Source organism: Clarias gariepinus, chromosome 26, assembly GCF_024256425.1.
Source record: "Clarias gariepinus isolate MV-2021 ecotype Netherlands chromosome 26, CGAR_prim_01v2, whole genome shotgun sequence".
NCBI classification, from domain to species: domain Eukaryota; kingdom Metazoa; phylum Chordata; class Actinopteri; order Siluriformes; family Clariidae; genus Clarias; species Clarias gariepinus.
The window spans coordinates 19,552,325-19,569,366 of NC_071125.1; the positions used below are offsets into that span (position 1 = coordinate 19,552,325).

Here is a 17,042-nt window from a genome sequence, read left to right on the forward strand (position 1 = left end):
CAGTATACCTCCAGCTTTATATCTGTGAGGGTGCATCGGCCAATCCTCCAGCGTTATGCAAATTCTGCATTATCTGCTCAAGCACTGATGCCTGGGTAACAGGCTGTCGAAGTCTGTGCTGCCCGCAAACATCACCCTTTGATCCAAATAATTCCCTCTACACCACTGCACAGACATTAAATATCGTAAATGATATGCATATCACTTTGCTCATTTACTGCCGCACTGGCGTACAGTTTACAGCACAATTGTACTGACCTACAGTATCATGGCACTACAGTCCTGCTTAAGCTCCATTTCACTTGATTTATTATAATAATAATTTAGTGACACTTTATACTCAATTCCAATCACAGCTACGGACCTTATGCTTAATGTACTTGTATCTTGTTGACATGCTTAAATGCCCTTTCATGTGATGGTGGTATTTCAAACCCACTTCCTCTTTGTACTGTATATCCACACCCCCTTCCTCCATGCCTCCATGCTTCCTGTTGCACAATTTATTTCCTTTCAGCAATACTTGATTTGATTTGACTAATCAGACCAGAGGCAGTGGAGCTATAAGTCCGATAAAGACTGTGTACTAGCATTAAAAATTCAACAGAGCTAGATTTTCACTCTCAAGGCTTTGGAATTATAAAAGAAAATGTGCACGTAGTGATTTTATCGCCTTGATTAGCTACATACTTAATGTGTTTCTCTGAAACCGGGCTAAGCGCAAATCAGTGTGGCAGAAACATATGAAGCAGATCGACTTTCAACCTGAGAAGATGTATCATCTTCATGACACTCAATTAGCAGCACTTGCAGCAGTTGCTTTAAAATAGAGCCCTAAATTAAGGACCGGGTTTCTAATAGAGATTGGTAGCAAAGAGCTCACAGATACAGTACAGGAGACTCATACTGTATGAATACAGACAGAAATCCGACTTGGCCTTCTAAAGCTTCAGGCTGGATAAGTGTTTATAATGCACTGTTCTGTACTGTATAGAGTACTGTATTGCGTATAGTGTGGATTAGATCCGGCTCCACCCCTGGACTTCTGGCTCTGCTATGGAACGTGCTATGATATCCTCTCACTCCCTCCCTCGTACCTCTTTATCCTGTATAAAGAGTCGCGGGAGGCCTTGAGCCTATCCCAGGAGACTTAGGGCACTTGAGACTTTGGTGTGCCACTTCATCGCAGGGCACACACACACACTCATTCACACACTATGGGCAATTTGGGATTCCAATCTGCAGGTCTTTCGACTGTGGGAGGAAACCCACCAAGCACTGGGAGAACATGCAAACTTCATGCATACAGAGATGAAATCGAACCCGGACCCTGGAGGTGCAAGGCAACAGTGCTAACCACTACACCACCATGCTGCCAGCTGCGATAATATACAGCACATCTTGCTAATTTATGTTAATCTCTTCCTAATTCTATGTAAATTTATTTTAAATGTCATATGGTAGTAGCCATCCAAAAAAAAAACCCTTTTTCTCTGCCTGGTTAAAATGGGCACAAAATTTCAATTAACCGCCTTTAGATTTAATTGTAGTGCAAAGTGTGGTCCAAGTTATACAGACAGAAAGTTCTTCATGATCCCAAAAGCACCCTTCCCTATTTAAGTACTGAAGTGTATTGCCACATATCATTACTGAGCGTAGACCTGACCAACTAAAGCAACTTCAGATCATAACACCGCCTCCAGAGGCATGTATAATGGGCATGAGTGATGGGAGTCGATAACCATTCCATAATCGATCATCAGTTTGAGTAAACCAACTAATGATCAATTAAAAAGCGGTTGAACCAAACAGTACAATGCTTCTTGCTCTTGTGTTTCCTGAAAATCAATCCAACCATCATTCACTACATTACACATACCGTACAGTACAGTACATGCATCAACTATGATTACAGCAAATGCAAAGACTTTTACTACTTTAAAGTTTACAGTTATGGTCATATTCAAAAATTAGTACCCCACCCCATTTTAATTGTATGGTAACCGTAGCCCTAAAAGCATAATAAAAATCATCTGATCCTAGCAGGTCTCACACACAACAACAATATATAACTTTTTTTACCGAGCCATATCGAAAAAAGATGCGTATATATCACCTTCAGCAATAACTTAAAATTATTTTTTCTGGTTTGACTATCAGTCTCTCACATTGTTCTGGAGGAAATCTGGCACACTCTTCTTTACAACATTGATTCAGTTCATGAAGGTTTTTGGACATTCACCTATACAGTACTCTCTTAAGGTCCCACCACAGCATTTCTTTTGGGTTGAGGTCTGGACTTTGACTAGGCCATTCCAAACCCATAATGCTTTGATCGCATAATCAAATTTCGACCGAGCTTTAGCTGTCGGACAGATGACCTCACATTTACCTCTAGAATGATCTAGTATACAGTACAGAGGAGTTCATGGTCAACTCAATGACTGAGAGGTGCTCAGGTCCGGTGACACCTCCACTGGGATTTCCAGTCCTTGGAAGATTGGCAACAGATTGATGTGCAACAACAATTGCTTCTCTAAGGCCATTGCTTATGTGCTTATGTCATTGTGTTAAACACCTGAATGCTCCAGACCAGCGAACTGCCAAAACTTTTGCTTTTACAGATCTTTTGCTTTTACACTTGCTAATGATAAATCAATAAAGGGCTGAAGATTAGCAGGGCCTGGCTGCAACTTACTCTCTTAAATCCTGTAGAGACGCTAAGGGGTACTTAATACTGCCAACTTTTTTTTCCTTTTTGTTTTTGTTAAATAAATAAATAATGGCATTGTGAAAATATACTATTCAGTATATGTTTTTGTTCGTCTTCAATTATACTGTATTTACTGATAATGCTATTAGCTACATTCAGATGATTTTTATTATGTTTTTTACACAAAAAAATACTGAATTAAAAAAGGGGGTTTTGAACATGACTGAATGATTTAAATCCAATTGTGAAATTATTATTATTATTATTATTATTATTATTATTATTATTATTATTTTCTCTTTTTCATGGAGGTGTGTCCAATTTGATGCCATACATTGTTCCAGGTTATAATAATGTGTAAAGCAGTTTTTAACCCAATTTCAGACATTTCAAATCCCCATTTTTATTTCCTTAGCTTGGTGGAGACCAATTATTTTTCTTCCTTTTTTTTTAAAATGGTGACTTTTTTTTGGCCAGGCAGTGTACTCAGTATATTTTATGTCCTTTCTATGTCTTATGTATTTTTATAGTGTTGCTTATTTTCCCAGAAACCCATCCCATTTTTAAGACATCTTACAGGACGGTAAACTCATATCAATTCTGTCCATCAGGTCGTAACACAGCCTCACACTCATTTTTCCCCTTTTTAGCGTTCCGTCACATGAAAGGACATATGTCTCTCTATCAGTCCACACTCCCTTATGACCCTCCCCTCAATGTTGAAAAAGATTGCAGAAATACCACAGTAGCACAAGTGAATCCTCTGAGGCTACTACTGTCCTCTCTGTGTTTTGGATGTAGTTAATTTAGGGAAATCATTTCTTTCTTCTGATCCTCTTTAGCTGTACAACGCTAGTGCTGCTACAGGGAGCGAGAGTTACAATGAGAAGGCAGGGTTTCTTTCTTCTGTCAAAGAAAAAAGAATGGTAGATTGAAATCCCGCTGCACCAGTGAGGCATGTCATGGTTCTCCTAAGATAGAAAGATTATGAAATAGTCAGTTATTATATAATTTTTACTCCACTAGAATATCTTCTATTGAATTTAATTGGCTGTTTCCCAAAAAATAAACAAATTTGTAAAATTGATAAAATCTACAAGTTTATTTAAGGAAATCCAACAAACACAGTTGATGCTAGAGGCAGGAATCAGATAACAGTAAGAAGACTGAAAACTCCCAATAAGTTCTGATCATGTAATCTGATTGGATGAGATTTGGTGATATACTGTAGAGCATAACAACACGGGGACATTTAACCCTTCCCATCCATCCATCCATCCATCCATCCAAACACCCATCCATTCATCCAGTCCAGTAGTGACCACTGTATTTATTCCCATTTTTACAACCATGGTAGGACCTCCGGTCAACATTCACACATTCATTCACACTCTATAGGCAATTTTGGAATGTCAATTAGCCTAATCTGCATGTCTTTAGACTGTGGAAGGAAACCGGAGTACCTGGATGGGAAACCATTCAACCTCTGACAGACCCTGAGGTGGGAACCGTACTGTATATAGTACAAAGACAAACTAATCGAGAGGAGCATTCAGAAACCAGTGCACACATTAAGTAAGACACTTAATACTCAAGAGTTGTGGGACAAAACAAAGGGTCACTGCAATGTATACAAAAGTGCATGGGAGGACCTTAAATACTCATGTGACATCTGATGATAAAGTTTCATAATTATCTTTAATCATGGTCACAGTCTTTCTCTGCTGAAGGGTAACAGAAACAAATAATTGATTTTTACTTAATTTAGCTGACTTGCATAAAAAATGTTGCTCCTTCTTTTTTTTACTTTCTATCTAGGGCGAAAAAAAGCATACTGAATCTTAAAAAATGTAATGACAAAATACCCAGCGTTTCACTAGTGTTCAAGGTAGAATGTTTTCTCAGTATGCTTGAGCCATGATAGGACCGCTTGCTTCATGTCTGAAATGCTAGCCTCCCAGGAACTCCTTTAATGGGCCCAAACATGTGGATATGGCTTGGAGGTCAGGACTGTATTGGGGAATATGGAAATAACTCCCAGCTGAGTTTCTGTAAAGTGCAAATAGTGTTTGTAAATTATCGTGTGTACAGTTCTCACAAACAGATGCGTCTTGTCCACAAGGTCATTGATTGTCGAATGGGCTCCAAGCCAACTTGGTCACGGTCTTGATTCAGGGGTGTACAGCCATGTTTGCACTGTTCAAATGTTTTAAGAGTCTCAACGTACAGTAAGTCTTCCTTCATTCATGAGAAATTTCATTCCAGTTTGACATAAACGCCCCATCTATTACCAGGGGTCTACTCAAAATGCATGAGCTTCCCACGCTCTAAGGTGAGCATACAGTATCCTAGAAACCGGCTTTACTCCGTTTGCTCTACTACTCCCATTAGGGGCGTGATTTGAAGGATTCACACTCGTCTTTAGTCCAGTGATCTCAAGCCCAAATCTGACAGTAGGTGTCTGATGAATGTCCATCAGTGACACCTTGTTGTTTTTTTGTCTGTCACTACAGTGACTGACGGGAGAAGGTTAGACAGCAGAGAGGGAGCGAGAAAGAACAAGAAGGCAACAGAGAAAGTGAGATAATGTCAGTTACACACAACCCTCTGATCTGACCCTGCAGAAGCACAACCATCTGCCTCACCACTTCTAGCCCACTCACTGTCATGATTCAGCTCAGTGGCGTCATGTCATCAGCGTACCGTTCTCCTCTGATACCCTAACCAGTAGCTGAAGCATCACAGGCTTGCCTTGTTAGTCGATACACCAGAATAGCAACTTTCCTCTAGTCTTATTTAATATAAAGTACTCAGGAACTTGTTTCCCTGCATGCTTATAAGTGCACTTTGCTAGAGACTCATGCTTCCATTTTATCTATTTTTTCAAATTTACCATTTCTTTCTTCCTTACTGTTTTGGTATTCTGATTGCTGTCTTTATCATTGTATCACAGAGCTAAAGTATCTGTTGCACAGCTTGACAAAACAAGGTCAACACAAACAAATGTGACTCTCTCAGCAGTGTAAAGTCTTAGCAAAGCAGATGGAAGTCTTAGTGTTTACATCTACAGCATTTGGCAAACAGCCCTATCCAGAGCAACTTTTATTCTCGTTTTATATTTAAGAGCAGTTGAGGACATTAAAGAACCAACAGTGGTAGTTTGGTGGTGCTGGGGTTTGAACCTGGAACCTTCTGATCAACAGACCAAACATTACCCCTGCCCCGTGTTTGTACTGTAGTATTGTTCTCACAAACACATGAAATGATTGTATAGTAAAACCTCGGGATACAAATGACCTCCCTTACGAAGTTTTGCCTTAAGAATAATTTTTTTTTTTTTTTTGCATACAGTACAGAACCTTTTTAGCATACAAATGAACAATCCAAACCCCAGCCTACAATTTCTGCCTACATCCAGGAGCTTTTCTTGTTTCCATCAGTGGAAAGCCATCCAAAGCATGTTTTTAATCTGAGATTAATAACAGTATTAGGTACATTAATAGAATTTTCCATAACTTTTTCACTAAGGCTTTAGGTGGCCCCCGAGTTGCGCAGTGGTAAAGTGTGCGCCCTATCATCCAGAGATCACGAGTTCGATTCCCAGGTGATGCTTAACCTCTTGCAGCCCGAGGTCTAGAGAGAGCTAATTGGCCGAGTTCGAAAAGATGTGGGCGACTGCCGTCACGTGGTTCGGAGGAAACATGTGATAGTCTTCGGCCCTCCCGACTGAGTGGTAGTAGTAGCCTAATGTGGGAGCCCCCTAGTGACGGGGAGTAATTGGACACAACTAAATAAATGACAAAATTTAGGGAAAAAACTAAGGCCCTTTTAAGGCCATTGCTTGCATGTAGTAAAACGTGTAAAACACACATTGAACCTGCTTTTTTTGCAAATGCAATTTGAATCACATCCAGGGCTAATTTAAAATCATGTTCAAATCGATTTCCTTAAGACGTGTCTTGGTCTGGATGTTCCACCTGTTCAAGTCGGACTTCAAGTCCACTTTTCCTATGGTCATGGCTCCGTGGATAAAAAAAAAAACGTGCTGGAAGAAACAACAGACTAGTTTAGAACATATTGTTGTCCCGGAACAGGGGACAGAGTGAAATGTCTGAAAGCAGTCTGGAGGATGCCTCAATATAGGCCATATACAGATATACAATATAGGCCATGTACAGAAACATATCGCGGAAAAAAAGGCTCAGACAGACATTACATCGTTACCACAGCAACCAATACAGATATTTGGACAATGTGTAAGATTTGGGTTACCAGTCTGAACAGAGCCAAATCCGATCTCATCATTTTCAAATAACAGGATGGACAGTCAGTCCTAAAGATCAGATTTGTGAAACAAATCATATTTGCCTGCAGTCTGAACAAGGCATAAAAGCTTAGGGTGAGCACAGGGCAGTCTATATGATTACCGCTCCAGGTTTTAGGTCCAAATCTATAGTAAAGCCATAGATTAGGCTGATGTTTGGCAGGTATAGGGCTGCAGCTTTTACTTCAAAACACTGCCTACAGGAGGCAAATACAGTTTACTTTATTTTTTACTGTTTTCTACTTTGTAGAGCAATACTAAGCATCAAAACTATGGAACAACACATGGACATGTAGTAGGCAATAACCAACCGCTATCCTAGCTCTATTGGAAAAAGGATAATATTTGTGTGTTCACACAGACTGAAGACCCATCTAAACGTCTAAAGATGACCCATACGTAAATTTTGGATTTGGGTCTCTGTTAATGCTGTTGAAGATCCACAAAACAGTTCACATTGAAGGCCACATTGGCCAATTCAGATTGGCATGTTGTGACAGCTTGCATTCATAATTACAAATGACGTATATATTTAACTCTAATGTGGACACCTATATCCTTTGAAATGGAATGCATGCTCACATCAATAAGTCTTTGCACGCACCAACGAGTCATGAGTTTGTGCGACCACTCATTCATTTCAGTGCTTGGGATGTTGCTCTGGAGGAGGGTAAGCAGTTAGTTGGCTGTTTAGAAGAAGGACATATGTATCCATCCAATCTAGGACCATGTATGTAAGTGACTTTGAAAAAAAACATCAGAATTGTGTGTTCAGACAGTCCTAAAAGAGATGTCACATTTAGCTAAAAACTTGGAATTGAGTCACTTGAGGCTGGTAATATGAACATAACCGTAGTTCTTGTTATCACTTACTTTAATGCAGCTGTGAACAGTCAGTCCCTCACCAGCCTCTTTTTCACTCTTTTTTTTTTTTTTTTTTGAAAAAAAAATATATATAGCTTGTCACATTAATACAAAACCACACAGTGCAATGCTATTTGAAGAATTCCCCATTGTGAAACACCTCAACAAGCAGGTTTACTACAAATCTGATTTCTTCCTTTTTCTTATATGCTTACTGAACGCTTCAGACCAACATCCATATGCTTTTTACTCCTTTACAGAAGTATATACACCAATCGGTCTCAACACCAACACCACAGGTTAATCAAATAACACTGATAATCAGTCAGTAAACTGGTGATAGGATCATGGGCACCCAGAGCTCATTGTGCCTTGTTCAAGGGACCAACAGTGCCAACTTGGTGATTCTGGGGTTTAAACCTTGGACCTTCTGAGCAGTTGTCCAGTGCCTTAACAACTCAGCTATGCTTGGCCCCATCTCTTCCACTGGGGTTCAAAGGCCAGCCTGTCCTGTCACAGAAAAGCCAATGTAGAACAAGTTGCTGGAAACAAAAATCCAGGCTGGCATTGATAGAAAGGTAAGAGAACACCTAGTGCCTCATAGCCTGCTGAGCAGGAAAAGAGTTCAACACTGTTGTCATCTAAATTCCCCAGACCTTAATCTGACCAAGCATTCATGGAACGTGCCAGACAAACAAGTCCGATCCACCACCTGCAACCCATAATACCTAAAGGATATGTTGATAATGTACCAGTTCCAGACACTGCAGGATGTCCCCAGAGGATTTGTGGAGTCATGCCACAAGGGGCATCTGTGAGCTCCCGAAAGGGGACAACACTATCCGCTCCATCCCATTGCATAAGCTCACAGACGCCCATGATTGGCTGTAGAGCCGCGATTGATGTGAGTGCGCCAAGTGCCATCTCTCCCCACTCCGGTGAGAAAGTTCAAGACAATCTGCTGCGAGAGGCTACAGCATCACCTGAGAATTGGGCGAGCACTTTACTACTGCATCACTGAGACGTCCATCTGATTAGTTTCTGCTGAGGAACGTTTAAGCATAACGCATAATTTTAATGCAGATTCATTTCTCTACAAGCTTACTCAACGGTGTCTAGCACGCCACTTATTAGTACAAGGAAGTCATAATTTTTCTCGCATGCGCATGCACGTTCCAGTCCACTCTTCTTGGCTGCCAGGTTACATCAATGTCGCACAAACCGTTCTCGTTATATTAACAATGGCTGTACTTTTTTCAGGACAGACCTTGTACAGAACTAAATTGAGTTAACCTGAATTAAAAAAAAAAATCACAGAAAATATCCAAACGCAGAGTTTGCCAATTTTGTAAATATCATTTGGCCGATTAAACAAAAGGACTGTTACCAAATGATGCATTTTCTCTGCGTGACTTAAACATATGTAAGATGGTAATACTCTCAGACCCTTGCCACACTTGTACTGTGATGCACATTTTACCAGTTTAGAGTAGAGTCTGTTTTCGTGGAAGATCTGTTCTTTCTATGGCGACAGACGGAGCGGGTCCTTCAGGAGGAGATGTGAGCTTGAATAAATGTTCATTTTGCACTCTGTCTGATCCTCTCAATACACAGATGGCATTACTGTCAGAGAGATTAACATGGGGAGTTTTTTTTTTTTTTGGTCGTCAGGGTGCAAACGCCTCTGTGACACTGGCTAGACTTCGCAGTAGAAAATAGGTTTTTGAAATGTGGCACATTTACACTAAAAGCTAAACGGTTCCCAGGGGCAGAGATGACATGAAACAGGATTCATGACCTACAGTGGCTGCTGATGCTTTGCTAGTCATTACCGCGGCATGCTCTGATGTGCAACAGCTTTCATCACAGTGACATAAAACTGTCTGATCTTGTTGGAATTTTTTTTTTTTCTATAATCTTTGAAGTTATCCCTAACGTCCACCACTAAGGGAGCTCATGAACTTCTCAACAGGTCATTAATGACTCTAGTTTGTTCTTCATTTCCCACTAGGTCTAATCTTTGATAGTTCAAGACTAATCCCTTCCCTTATCTTAAGATAACAGCACTAAATCCAAATGTTGTGCACTTCTCTTATTTAAACTTTACACCCTATTAGACTTCACTATTGCATATAAACTATACATGACATAACTTAACAAGTCTGCAGTTCAACATTCTATTACATTTTTAAGTTATGTATATAATCAGAAGCTTCGCCCACCATTTAGTCATTCTCTGTTAAATAACAATACTCTTAGATTACCGAATCCGAGATGGACATGAGTGTGGATAAGCGTTTAATTAGCACAGGCCACGAATTCAGAAACTAGATACGTGAAGTCAAGCTTGTGTGAGTGCGCACAAAGATTGGACAGAACCTAACTTCTAGTGCTTATTAAACACAGACATGACTCAGGAGCTCATGATCTCTTCTGCTGGGCAGATGGGTAGTGCTGTTCATGGCAAAAATCCACCCACTGTGTGAGAAATTCCAAATCACAGGCAGTCCCCAAGTTATTTACAGTGATATTTACAGAATTGGCAAAGCTCTTTGTCTGGGTATTTTCAGAGATTTTTGTTCAGTTTAGATTCAGCCAAAAAAGTTACCAGGCAGAGTTAAACAAGGAAAACAATGAAGGGGATTTAAAATAGCTGGAACTGGGTTAAGAACCCTTCGGCATATTATCAAAACATGGAAGGATAGTGCTCAACTTTGTGGAAGAAAAAAAGAAAATCATGAACGGGGATCACTTAAACAACTAGTGAAGCTGCATGCAGTTTGCTCAACAACAACTCTTGCACCAGATTTATACAGTACTATGCATGCAGGGTTACAATAAAGGAAACTTTTAAGCCAAATACACATAATTTACACACAGAACGCGGCAACATGATCGTCTGGGTATAGGGGTACCCAATACCCTGCATCGTGCCCTAAGTTTATTGGGATGATCTCCTGGCTTTAACATGTTAAAGTTGTCATCATGGAGGCTTATCCCAGGACGCTTAGGGTGGACAGGGTGCCAATCCATCGCAGGGCACACACACATACACAGACTTATACACTCATTCACACACTACAGGCAATTTGAGAACGCTAATTAGCCTAACCTGCATATCTTTGGACTGTGGGAGGAAACCGGAGTACCTGGAGGAAACCCACCAAGCACGGGGAGAACATGCAAACTCCATGCACACAGAGACGGGAATCGAGCCTGGCCCGGGAATCGGACCCTGGAGGTGCAAAGTGACAGTGCTACCCATCACACCACCGTGCCGTGCTCAGGACTCAAAGTTGGATTTTTTTATTGTTTCGAAGTTGTTTTCGCAACACTGTATAAGAGGCATTTATTTAACGTCATACAATCATCATCATCATGTAGTCAATGTTGTTTCACAATGTTGCCAATGTCATTTTATCAAACACGTCATAATGTGTTGGTAATATACAGTTTGGTGTTGGTTGAAATGTTGTATAAAAGCAATATCACACTCGCGGTCATGCTGTTGTGCTGGATATCAGCACTAGAGCACTCCATTTTATGTGATATTGCTTAACTGAAACACTGGGATAAGTTTATTAGACTTGCAGTTAATTATATGGAGAACTAAAGGGAGCTTCTTTTCCTTCATAATGGTGTTCTGTTATCCTGCACAATTAAAAGTCCCGTTTTGACTTGAACACCCTTCGTACTTTCATAAACACATCAAAAATCACTGTTTTCTAATTCTGCATTTTATCTTATTTGTGTGTGATATAGTAATGACTATCCATAGCTGTGACTGTGTTAACACTGAAACAACAACAACAAAAGAACAAGAGCTTCAGAGACACCACAGACCAACATTCCTGACAAGATGAAAACGCATCCGGTGCCAACAACGGAAGGATTTCAGGCCGCTACATTACTCGTATGATTTGTAATAAACATGGTGTGATGAAAGGCTCTAGTAATGGAAGGAATTTGGATTGCAAGGGAAATGCAACAGAAGAGCAACCACTAGAAACCATGCCTAAAATATTAAAATCACAAAGGATGTCTTTTCTGCATTAGAGCTTAGAACGCTGTTAGTAGACACATATTAATACCTAGTCTAAGTTCAATAGAAAAAAAACAAAACATATGAGATACATCATTAAAGAAGTTACATAACGTTTGTGTTTGATCTTAGACATGAAAGGGATACATAGGCCTATTCGGTATTGCATTAGTTAACATCAATTAACATTAAAAATAACTTTAAATAGAATAGACTGGACACAGACTCTTTATGGTATAAGTGTTCCAGGACTAAATGTCTACTGTACCAACTAGTCACAAGTGCTAGTACTTATCAAGTTACAAATCAGCCAGACTTTCAATATTGCGATCATACAAGCTTAACTGCAACGTCGAATTATTCTAACAAGACCAACAGAGAGAAGAAGTTGGCCTTGTTAAGCAATTATTTTTAGTTTGAAGCTCCCTGCATGCACAAACAGGGCTGACCATGTTGATAATGAAACAGTCTGTGTTGCTGATAATGAACAGGCTTGTGGAGCGAGCCATCTGAAACCCACAAGGCAAGTAATAATAACCCAGTACAATTAACCCTACATACATCACATATGTTGCCTCACTGGAGGGTCTTCATCGTGCACAAAGTGTCAAGGCTACAGGGTGTCCTGAAAGTCTCTATACACACTGTAAATGAAATCATATCTTTTTATTCAAATATTTTTATGCTTGTCTCAACATGAGTTCATATAAAGAAATAATAGCATTTCGCTTAAAAGGTGTTTATTTCTCATAAGTAAGGAAATAGAATGAATATGATTTTGCATTAAAAACTCAAGGTATTGTGGTACAGGAAGTGAGTAGTGCCAACTTACAGCTTCAGGGTGATGGTGTGTGTGTTAATTTGTGTGCAGTGTCCATATGGGTTTTGTCTGGGTTCCTGTGGGTTTTCCCACTAGGTAAAGTAGTAACTCTAATTAGCCCCTAGATGTGAACGAGTATGTAAATGTGCGAATGCCCCACAATTCTTCTTCCATACAAACCTTTGGTGTTTAACTAGTCCTGTACTGTTTGTCATAAACCTACAGTATGAAAGAGGTATCAAATTGTGAGGCTTATTAGGGAATGGGGTGCTATTACTTTTCTAAGAAGTGTGTGTTAAGGTTTCCCCACGGGTGGGGGGGTTGGGTGGGAGGTGTTGGGCGGGCAATAATTCCCTCATACACAATTCCATCCCATACACGTTGAGACCAACTTTGAAGCATTTATAAGGAGCCATAATTTTTGTATATATCAAATTTACCACATTTGAAGAGGTTTACAAGCTGTGTTAGAACATACCCTGCAAGAGGGTATAAGTTGTACTCCTGGGACGCAAGAGGTGGCCAGATTTGCCCCACACATATGATGGTGAAGGTACTCCCCACTGAAACAGGAAGTGCTCACAGTTGCATTCTCTGCTATGGTACAGTAACTTTCATAGAAACTTTGAAACTGAACCTAACCGTGAATTCCATTGTTAGAGAAACATGGGGGTGGGCTCATTATACTCAGACAACCAATCAGTCTCTCAGAGTCATTTTAAAGCTGTAAAGCCACGCCCTAGCAACCACTTTAGAGCACTTGAACAGATGATCCAGTAGACGGTCATTATAAAAGGCCCAAAAGCCCAGAGTTTCTTCAGAAAATGTACATGTCTAGTTAAAGCTAATATCTCACTGGACCGCCTTTAGCATCCTTGCCAATTCTGCACAATGTCAAAAAATAATTTTTTGCCCAGAGATGCATGCATATTTTGTTGAGACCTTATTGATAACTGAAGACTTGAACTACTCTGTAAAATTTTTGTCCAGCTAACACTTCTTCTTTCAATTCTTTCAAGTCTTTCAATAGGGTTGAGCCCATCAATTGCCGCTCTTTACCATTACCACTCTTTTACACTTTAAGTCCTGGAACACCATTAGTGATTAGCAGTCATTAAAAACAATGCATTAATGTAATAACCTGGTCATTCAGTACATTTAGGTACTGTAGTCAACTGACTTCATTTCACTGCCTCACAATGTTGCTATTGTGCATTGTGCGCATTATGTGTGTGGAAATGCTCTTACTTTCACCATCAAACATATCTCTGTTTTCTACTGTAGATTACGTAACGATGCAACTTCACCAGGCGTTTGAGTGATCTTTCATCATGGTCATTGGTGATTTTTTTGTCTTCCATAAAGTTCAGCACTATCCTTCCAGTTTTTATTAACGCCTCGCACTCAACCCATCTCCTCTTCTGACATGATTGTTTACTAATTGAGAAGATCCTTACTGTATCGGGTAAAAAAAATTTTTTTTGCAAGCTGAACCCGTTTAATCACAACAGCAATTATCCAATCAAAGCCTTTTAATAATTAGTTTATTTCATACAGTAACACACGTAAGGGATATTCTGAAAAATAGTCTATTGGTTAAGAAAAAAATTTGGTGTCCTAAAGTGTTGAATCAATTCATATTCATATAACAATTCATATACACTTAACAAACAGCGATGCAAGAAATGTGTGATAGTTGTGGCATAGCCTGTCCTTGCAGACACTCATTAGATGCTTGTGGGAGGCAACTTATGCTTAAGACTTTTTTCCCCTCTAATGTAGCACTCATACTGCAAGAAGTATGAAGACGTGTACTGATGAATGCATTTAAAATGGAAGAAAGTAAAGGCACATGATGAAGAGAAAAAAAGAGAGAGAGAGAGCTGTAATTAGCCAGAATTGGAAGGAGCAAACCTCAGTCTGACTTTTATGCAAATGTGCACAAAGTACAAAGTGACTCAGTAAGTGACTCAGCTGTTGGGACAGCAAGGAGAAGTTATTTCCACCACCTGTGTGTCAGTACAATGAAAAATCTTGACGTGTGTCATCTTTGTATCTTGAAAGGGATAGTGGGTCAAGTCGAGCCATACAGTACAGTATGTGAGGCTGGAATAAGGAGGCATGGTCCAGAGCAGAGGTTTAATAAGTACATTGAGGCATTTAGGAAGCCAGTGGAGGAAACACAGCAATGTGGTGAAGTCTGATGGGGCTCATGGGACGACCTGCCAGGACTTATTGCAACCTTGAGATGGCAAGGAAAAGAACAAATGTCTGATTGGCCTCCATGAAGAGAAATCGCCAAATCCTTCGGATGTTGTAAAGAAGAAACCTACAGGTGTACATGACCAAATCAGCCAAGCAATATCAGGAAAGAATGATAGTTGGTCAACATATACAGTACAGTACTACCCTAAAGGTTCACGTTTTATCAAATGTTATGGTGGAAGATCGAAGCTCTTGACCTTGCAAATCATCACCAGGCAAATATATGTGCATGAAAGGAAGAAAGAAATCAGGTGAGACAGAGTGGAGGCTGGTTGGTTGGTTAGTTGGTTGGCTGGATAAGAAAAGAAGAAGAGAAAAACAGCACTGTCACAAGGTCTGCTTTATGTTATATTTGAGCTAAATCAAAAATATAGCAGAGCTTGTTTCTGTATATCATAAGGAAATGAACTGATATACAGTACTGTGGACATACTATCTGGTTTTATATTTAAACTACTATACCTTATACCTTATATTTAAACTCTAACACCTTACACTTGGCATTAAAAGGGCAACTCATACCACATACTGTACATTTCTTATGCTTGATTTTACCTTCACTGCACATGAAGCAGTGATAAAGTTTCACCCTAAAAAAACTAACCAATCCATTGCAGGGCACAAATGCACTTACCACACACTTAAACACTCATTCACACACTACAAGCAATTTGGGAACACCGATTAGCACAATCTGCACATGGGAGAAAACCAGAGTACCCTGAAGAAACCCAGCAAGCACAGGAAGAACATGCAAAGTCCAATCACACAGACTCAGGAATCGAACCCTCGACCACGTGGCACAAGTCACCACTAAGCCCACGTAACATTATTTACACTTGAATTAAAACGTACAGAACACATTCCATATGTTAATTAGGTTATGTTTTTTTCCTTGATGTTAAGGACAGATGGACAAATGATGTGTTCTCTATCTCAGGCTACAAAGCTCTTTCCAATACACCTAATTCCTCAGTGTTGAATTAACAAATAGCATGTTGAATTAGCAGCCAGGGGTATTTATAGGTAGTCCGTTTGGACTCAAATAAACTCTGAAAGTGTTCAATCAACACTGGGGATTTTACTGTGCTGTGGCCTGTCACTACGTTTTGAACTGCTGTTGTTGGTTGTCTAAATGTCATGTTTCCTAAAACCCAATAATCCTTTTTTCCAGCAATTCATCTGCGTCCTAATCCAGGGCAGAAGGTGCCGGTATTCCAGCAACTGCCATAAACTCAAATGAAGAACAATCGACAATCTTGCGTATTCGTAGTAGATGAAAAGTATATTTTGGTAAGTTTTTACACAATTTAAAGTTTAGCTCATGATTTTAAAAGTGTGAATTATTTCTGAATCAAAAAATAACCCACATCATCAACAAACAAAAACATTTATTAAAATGCATAATCAATTAAATCATGACACTTAGTCAATCTCTGCAGACTGACAATACTACACAAGGAAACCTGTGACTTCAGCATTTATATATGATAGCCAAAACTAAACCATTTCTATTTGCATAACCTTTGAAGAAATCATTTTATTTGTTAGTACGTGAGGCCTAAAGCCCTGTTCACCTTTTACACTTTAGAAAAAGGCATTGCAAGTCAGGCGGCATGGTGGCTTAGTAGTCAGCGCTGTCACCTTGCACCTCCAAGGTCTGGGTTTGGTTCCCGTCTCAGGTCTGTGTGCATGGAGTTTGCATGTTCTTCCTGTGCTTGGTGGGTTTGCTCCGGGAACTCTGGTCTCCTCCCACAGTTCAAAGATATGCAAATTAGGTTAATTTAGTGTTTCCAAGTTTCCCATAGTCTGTGTGTGTGCCCTGTGATGGATTGGCACCCTGCTCAGGGAGTACCCTGCCTCGTACCTTAAGTCTCCTGGGGCCCCCTGCTACCCTGCATACAGGATAAAGCGGTGTAGACGATGAGTGAGTGAGTTTGCTGAAGAATCCAAAGTTCAGTTTGTGGAACTAGACTTATAAGTCTAACCCTAACCCTGACACTTAAACCTTAAC

The 17,042-nt window shown here is 39.9% G+C and overlaps 1 protein-coding gene across 1 annotated transcript in view; it reads right to left on the reverse strand.

Annotated features, from left to right (window-relative positions):
• LOC128514207 (contactin-associated protein-like 2) overlaps positions 1–17,042 on the reverse strand; it is a 159,581-nt gene that overhangs the window by 39,742 nt on the left and 102,797 nt on the right. The gene's annotated exons all lie outside the window — the stretch shown is intronic.